This window comes from Rattus rattus, chromosome 7, assembly GCF_011064425.1.
Source record: "Rattus rattus isolate New Zealand chromosome 7, Rrattus_CSIRO_v1, whole genome shotgun sequence".
In the NCBI taxonomy this organism is placed as follows: Eukaryota; Metazoa; Chordata; class Mammalia; order Rodentia; family Muridae; genus Rattus; species Rattus rattus.
In genome coordinates, this window is record NC_046160.1 from 59,051,059 (window position 1) to 59,057,681 (window position 6,623).

The window sequence follows — 6,623 nt, forward strand, 5'->3', positions numbered from 1 at the left end:
CTATGGGTGTTCCCCTCCCCATCCTCCCCCCCATTACCGCCCTCCCCCCCACAATCACGTTCACTGGGGGTTCAGTCTTGGCAGGACCAAGGACTTCCCCTTCCACTGGTGCTCTTACTAGGCCATTCATTGCTACCTATGAGGCTAGAGCCCAGGGTCAGTCCATGTATAGTCTTTGGGTAGTGGCTTAGTCCCTGGGAGCTCTGGTTGGTTGGCATTGTTGTTCATACGGAGTCTCAAGCCCCTTCAAGCTCTTCCAGTCCTTTCTCTGATTCCTTCAACGGGGGTCCTGTTCTCAGTTCAGTGGTTTAATGATGGCATTCGCCTATGTATTTGCTGTATTCTGGCTGTGTCTCTCAGGAGAGATCTACATCCGGTTCCTGTCGGCCTGCTTGATTCTTCCCTGGGTTGAAGTGGAAGCCAAAAGCACCTTCTGAAAGCACTGTGATTTCAGGGATTGAGCAGAGCTCCACCACCAGGTGCTCCTATGGTTAACTAGCACAGTTTTGGAGATTTTTTTTGGCGGCGGCGGGGTGGGGCGGGGATCTTTAACTCCCTATGGTCTCTCTAGTTTTACCCTCTAACCTCTTGTCATTGTTGGTTAGACTATATGAATTTGTTGCCTTTGATGAAGATAATTATCGTGGATATTTGAGAGTGCTAAATCTTATTTCCTATAAGATTCATTTTTCATAAAAAACATGCTTTGGAAAAGTAAAAAAACAATACAAAGCAGTGGGCTTTTGAGTATTAATTGGTGGAGAAGGAATTTGCTCATCAACAGTAGTCTGTTTAAAAGATTGACATTTTTTTTACACTATCTTCATGATATCTTTGCCTTTAGTTCACACAGGCATTGAGAAGAAAATCAAGAAACATTCTCATGTGGGGAATTATCGAATAGATCAAGCTCAGGTAAGTGTGATCCAGCACTGCTTCCAGACTAATGGGATCCTGCCTAACCAAGGAGAAAAGAAAAGCATGGGAACAGCTCAGTGAACACAGGGGACAGAAGTGGGTTGACCCTATCACACATTGGAGACTCATGAGCATGGAGGAGGTTTCTGTTCTTTTGCTTAAAGTTTTCCCAAGCAGCCCGAGGCTGTAATGAAGCTCAGAGGAGCCCAGAGGCCTGATTGAGCCTCTCCCACAACTAATTCCCACAAATTTAAGAAAGGTAGCTTGGGAAGCAATTAAGGCTTTATTTTTTTCAGTCATTGCTTTTTGTACAAAATGTGAATTTTTCTGCTTCTGTCATTGGTGTTTATTTTTTTAAAGCACAGATCCAAAGGAAATAAAGCATTTCAAGATTTTACATCAATTTTCTACTTTTAAATCACCAGAGGAGGAAATAAAGCCCAGATGATAGTTCACATATAAGCCTATCAGCAGCACATAGCGCCTGAATTCACCTTGCTTTTCACGCCATATCAGTTCATTTTAATTTAACAAACAGTAAAGATGTTATGTGTCTAAAACAATAAAATTTTAGTCATAAAAATACCTTTGCATTTCAGCAGATCACAATTCATGGGGATAGAGCTATAGATCATCTGCTACAAGGATCTAGCAAGAGCATAATACTGTAGAGGGCATGCCCCATAAGCTTTCATCTATCTTCTGTGGTGGCTTGAACCAGAATGGCCCCCAAGGCACACCCATTTGAAGACTCAGTCCCCAGCTGAGAAGTATTAAGGGGAGGGGCCATGACAGAGGAACTGCTTCATTTGGGAAAGGCTTGAAGTTTCATAAGATTTCTAATACTTCCACTGTATCTCTCTTCAGATACAAGCTGTCAGCTGTTTCTTCAGTGTGCCATCATGGATTCTAACCCCCAAAACTAGAAGTCAAATCAAATGCTTTCTTTGATAAGTTGTCTTGGTTACAGTATTTTATTATATCAAGAGAAAAGTGGCTTAGACCTCCCTTCTTAGCCTGCATCCTTCCAGGCTTCTTGAACAGATGCAGCCTGTTCCACATGCATTCTAATTGGCACAGGCCTCATATGACAATGTCTTAGTCCGGCCTATGTTTCTCACTTCTTGCCCTAGACTTCATCTAGTGACATACAAGACATCACAAAAACACTCACTTTTTGTTTTAGCAACACGGAATCCAGACGAGATAAGCTGTTATTGATACAGGAGATATATGTCTCCTAGTGGCCGGAGAACAGAAACTGATACTTGCCTGTTTCTCCTTGCTGTCTCCTAGGACAGATTCCTGTGGCAAGGAGAAGCCTATTAAAGGGTTAACTGCCTAATACCCGAATACCTTAGGCTAAGTCTTTGCTGTTCTCTGTCTGAATTCACTATCCCTTTTGTATACCACAATCTTCAAATGTTTATATTTAGAGCAGAACTCTTCTCAGAAGTCTTATAAGGTTTATCAATTATTTATTAAATATTATAATTTAGTTATCAAATAAATAAATAAAAGTTAACGTGCAAAAATTATTTCTAGATACATTTATGTTCTCATCTCTGTTAATGCCAACTTTAGCCTTCCTATACTCAGACCAAAACTTGACCAAAGTCAAGACATACCCTTGACTTTTCCCTTTTACCTGCCGTCTTTCATACACAAATGCGGTCTCTGCCTGTGCAGTGTAGGCAGAATCGGAGCACAACTGCCTTCTACTTCTATGTCTTGGCCATGCCTCCCTAGATATGGTTGGGTTCCTGCCCAAGACCTCCCATACACTCCCACAACAAGCCTCCCACCTACAATATTATAATTGTTACCTGTTAACACTGGCTTTTAACCCTGAAAAATACTTCAGTCCCTGGTTAAGTACCTATGATTTCAATGGAGATACGTATCTATATTCATGGTCAGTATTTCAATTATATCTTTGTTGCAGGATAATTGGTATGAGGTTTTTTTTAAATTCTCTAGAGACTAATAGAACAATATTTTAAATAATAGGAAAGGTTAGCTATCAATTTAAGAATAAATTGATTCATATTTGATGAGGTCACATCATTTTTTGGGACAATGTTGCTGTTTTCACCTATAACTTAGATATATGAACATGAGGACAGAACTCTGGGACAGTATTCAGGGACTTAGTCCATTTAGACTTTTGCTTTTTGACAAGTCATTTCTGCCACTAAGTTATTAGTGAATACACATTGTACGTAGCTGTTGTATAAAGTGATATAATTTTTCAATGAAAGCTAAATTATTTCCCATAAGGACCTAGTAAAAGCATATGCAAATTCCCAGTTTTACTTCCAATATATATAAAACTGTGTCCAGGTTATGTGCATAATACAGTATTTCTTTCATTCTGGAAATTAGGGTCTGTAGTTTTTATCACCTTCCTGACATGGTATGTGACCCAAGAGAGAATTCTGCACTCTTCCTCTTTTGTATCCTCAAAGAATTCATTTTATGTGGCAACATGGGCTCATTAATGAGAATTTTTGCTCTGGTCTTTCAAAAGCAACAATGAGGTAACAAACTTCATGCATCTATAGAGACAAGGTTAGTGAACACAACTTCTTAGCAAACTGTCAAGCATATGGAGTTCAAGAATCTCAATGCTCCTGTAATCTAAACCAGACTATGAAATTCTGAAGGCATATGGAAAACCGCTTTTATGCTTTTATATCACTGTGATTGTCCAGATATAGTCACCTCCTACTGAATATTTCCATCTAGGCTAAGCCTCTGTCTTCCCTGCTTTATCCTTCATTTTCTAGGCAGGTATCAGATCGTCCCTAGTCGTAGAACAGTACTGTCCTGGCACCAGTTCTTTGAGCAGCCCTATCCTGAGAGCTTGGAAAGTGAAGACTTAAGTCTCAGAAAATAAGTGCAAGACTGGGAGTCTGGTGCCTGTGTGGAATCCCAGCTCTGCTATTAAAATCACTCCGTGACCCTCTGCTGGTCACTTAACCTACTGTGCTGCTATTTGCTCATCTGTAAAATTGCTCTCCCTCTTAGGCTCTTTGTGAGGCTAAAAGAAAATAATAGGTGGCAAAGTGCAGTGAATGGTAAAAGTCTAATACTAAATCAAAGTATTATCATTTTAGAAATTTATCCCTGAGTAGTGCTGACATCGACATACAGAAGTTGAAGCTGCAATTAGGGGCCTGCTTCATCTTTAACCCACCAATAGTAAAGATAGTTCCAGCAGTGACCCAATTTCAGGCACCCTATGGCTACTTGCAACTTTCCCTTCTTATTCTTGTTATAAGTGTAGCAGTTCAGAAATTATTTTAGGACAATTTTAACAACAACTAGTTTGCAGTCTTCCTTTTTAAGTGATGAGTTCATAAAGCATTATTCGAAGGATTAGCACCTTATGCATATGCCTGTAATTCTATGTAATTGTTTTGTTTAGGCAAAGAGATCTTGACTAAAGCCTGCTACATACTGTTACATCCTATATGAAGGAAAGTGCGTATCCAGCTGAGGAAGCTGGCAGTATAGTACAAGGCAGACTAAGACAATGTGTTTAAAGGAATGAGGCCCCTTGCTATGAATGTGGACTACAGGCTAAGCCCAGTTCTAGAGTGTTTCATTCTTTACATCCATTTCACTAGTTACTGCTACTAAATCCTTGTTCTCCTTTATTGGTTATTTTCTCATTGATGTGTCACAATACTCTGACCAAAGCCATTTAAGGGAAGAAAGGCTTGTTTGGGCTGGCTCACAGTTTGAGTGTTCTTTCCACCATGACAGAGAAGCCAAAGCACGAGGCTCTTGAAGTAGCTGGTCATGTTGAATCCAGTCATGAAGCAGAGAGAAAGGGCTGGAGAGATGGCTTAGTGGTTAAGAGCAATGACTGCTCTTCCTAGAGAGAAATGACTGTAGGTGCTCAGATCACTTTCTTCTTTTCACTGAGTCCAGGACAAATGAAATAATACTTCCCAGAGTTAGAATGGATCTTTCTCACCAAATTCACCTAAGTTAGTGAATGTCTCACCTACATGCCCAGAGATGGTCTTGATTGCTTCAACTTGACCATCAAGGTTATAGCCACTACACTTCTGGACAAGCTCTGGAGTCAAGCAATTCTCCATTCAGTTTTAGAGTCTGCACTTAAGCTTCAGAAATGCTAATTGATATTTTCCAAAAGAATCCAGAAATCCCTCTGCTTGACTTCTGTATTTTATGAAGAGTCAGGAAAGCACTTGGCCCCAGAGACATGGGGGCTAAGCTAAGCAATGCATTTGTTTGCTGCCTGAATGTGATGTGTTCCCTTTAACAGAGGCAATTGATTTTACATTTTGATTTTGAAAAACATGCTAAATGGTTATCCAAGAAGTCTTCTATGCTATAAAATGTGTATGTAATATTAAAGATTTTATGGTCCAAATCTCAAGTCCTATGAAAAGTAAAAGCTTTTTCTCATGAAAGCCCTACACTCTCTAAGCGATGTTAATAAAGTGTTAGATGTCTCCCTACACACATAGTATTCTGCTCGACAATAAAGTTAACAAAGGCCAATTTAGGTCAGTGCCTTCATTTGTACATTGGCGGCATTTATAAAATGCATTTATGGTTAATAGAAATGTCTTCTTATTCTCTTGATAATTACTGATATCCGAAGTTCCATTGTGAGAACCTTACTTTTTTATGTGAGAATTTTCAACTCTATTAAGTTAGAAATACATCCTAGAGATGGCAACTTTTAAAATAAGGGATCAGAAAACTATGAGTAAGACATAATTTAAAACCTGCTTTTGTAAAGTGTTATTGGATGGTTTATATCTTTAAATAATATTTTAAGGGACTGGAGAAAAGTCTCACTGGTGAAGATGATACAGTTCAGTTTCTAGTACCCACATGACAGCATGCAGCTCCAGTTCCAGGGGATCTGGAGCGTCTGGCTTCTTTGGATACTGCATGCACATAGTACACACCATATAAGCAAGCAAGAGACTCATGCACATACAATTCAATAAAATCTCAAAACAAGAATATTTTAAAATAATATTCATCAAATACAACATCTACCCCTTTAAGAAAATGTCTGACTTGTGCTTTAAATTGTAAGGTATATTTTATTTTTCCTGGAAGGTTAAATGTCTAAACATAGCAGAAAGAAGCCCATGGAGCCCTGGAGATATTTCTCCATTCCCAAGGGCTTGTAGGAGCCTAGGAGATATGCCATTCACTTCTCCACTTAGAATAGAACTAAACTTTGAAAAAAGTACATTTTCTATCTATGACACCTCCAAGTCCTTGCATGTGTTTTGTTATCCTTAGAGAATTTCACACAATATATTTTTCATCCTATTTTTTTCAGTTCCATATTTCTTCTCAATCCCTCCTTGATTCCTACACACCCAACTTTGTGTGTTCTTTTTCCTCTAAAACCATGAAGAAGACAATGATGATGAGAAGAAGGGGAAGAAGAGTAGGAAATGGGGCAGCAGGAGGAGAAGAGGAGCAATAGAAGGAGGAGAGCAGGAAGGAGAATAACAAGAAGGAGAAGGAGAAGAAGAAGGAGGAGAAAGAGAAGGAGAAGGAGAAGGAGGAGGAGGAAGAAGAAAGAAGAAGAAGAAGGAAGAAGGAAGAAGAAGGAAGAAGGAAGAAGAAGAAGAAGAAGAAGAAGAAGAAGAAGAAGAAGAAGAAGAAGAAGAAGAAGAAGAAGAAGAAAGATGAAAGGA

General features: G+C 39.3%; 1 long non-coding RNA gene across 1 annotated transcript; it reads left to right on the forward strand.

The window, feature by feature from the left end:
- Window positions 1-371: 371 nt before the first annotated feature.
- Window positions 372-6,394, forward strand: LOC116905216. The gene is made up of 3 exons (XR_004388500.1): window positions 372-479; window positions 845-915; window positions 6,260-6,394. It is a non-coding gene; the product is annotated as an uncharacterized LOC116905216 (long non-coding RNA).
- The last annotated feature ends 229 nt before the right edge of the window (window positions 6,395-6,623 follow it).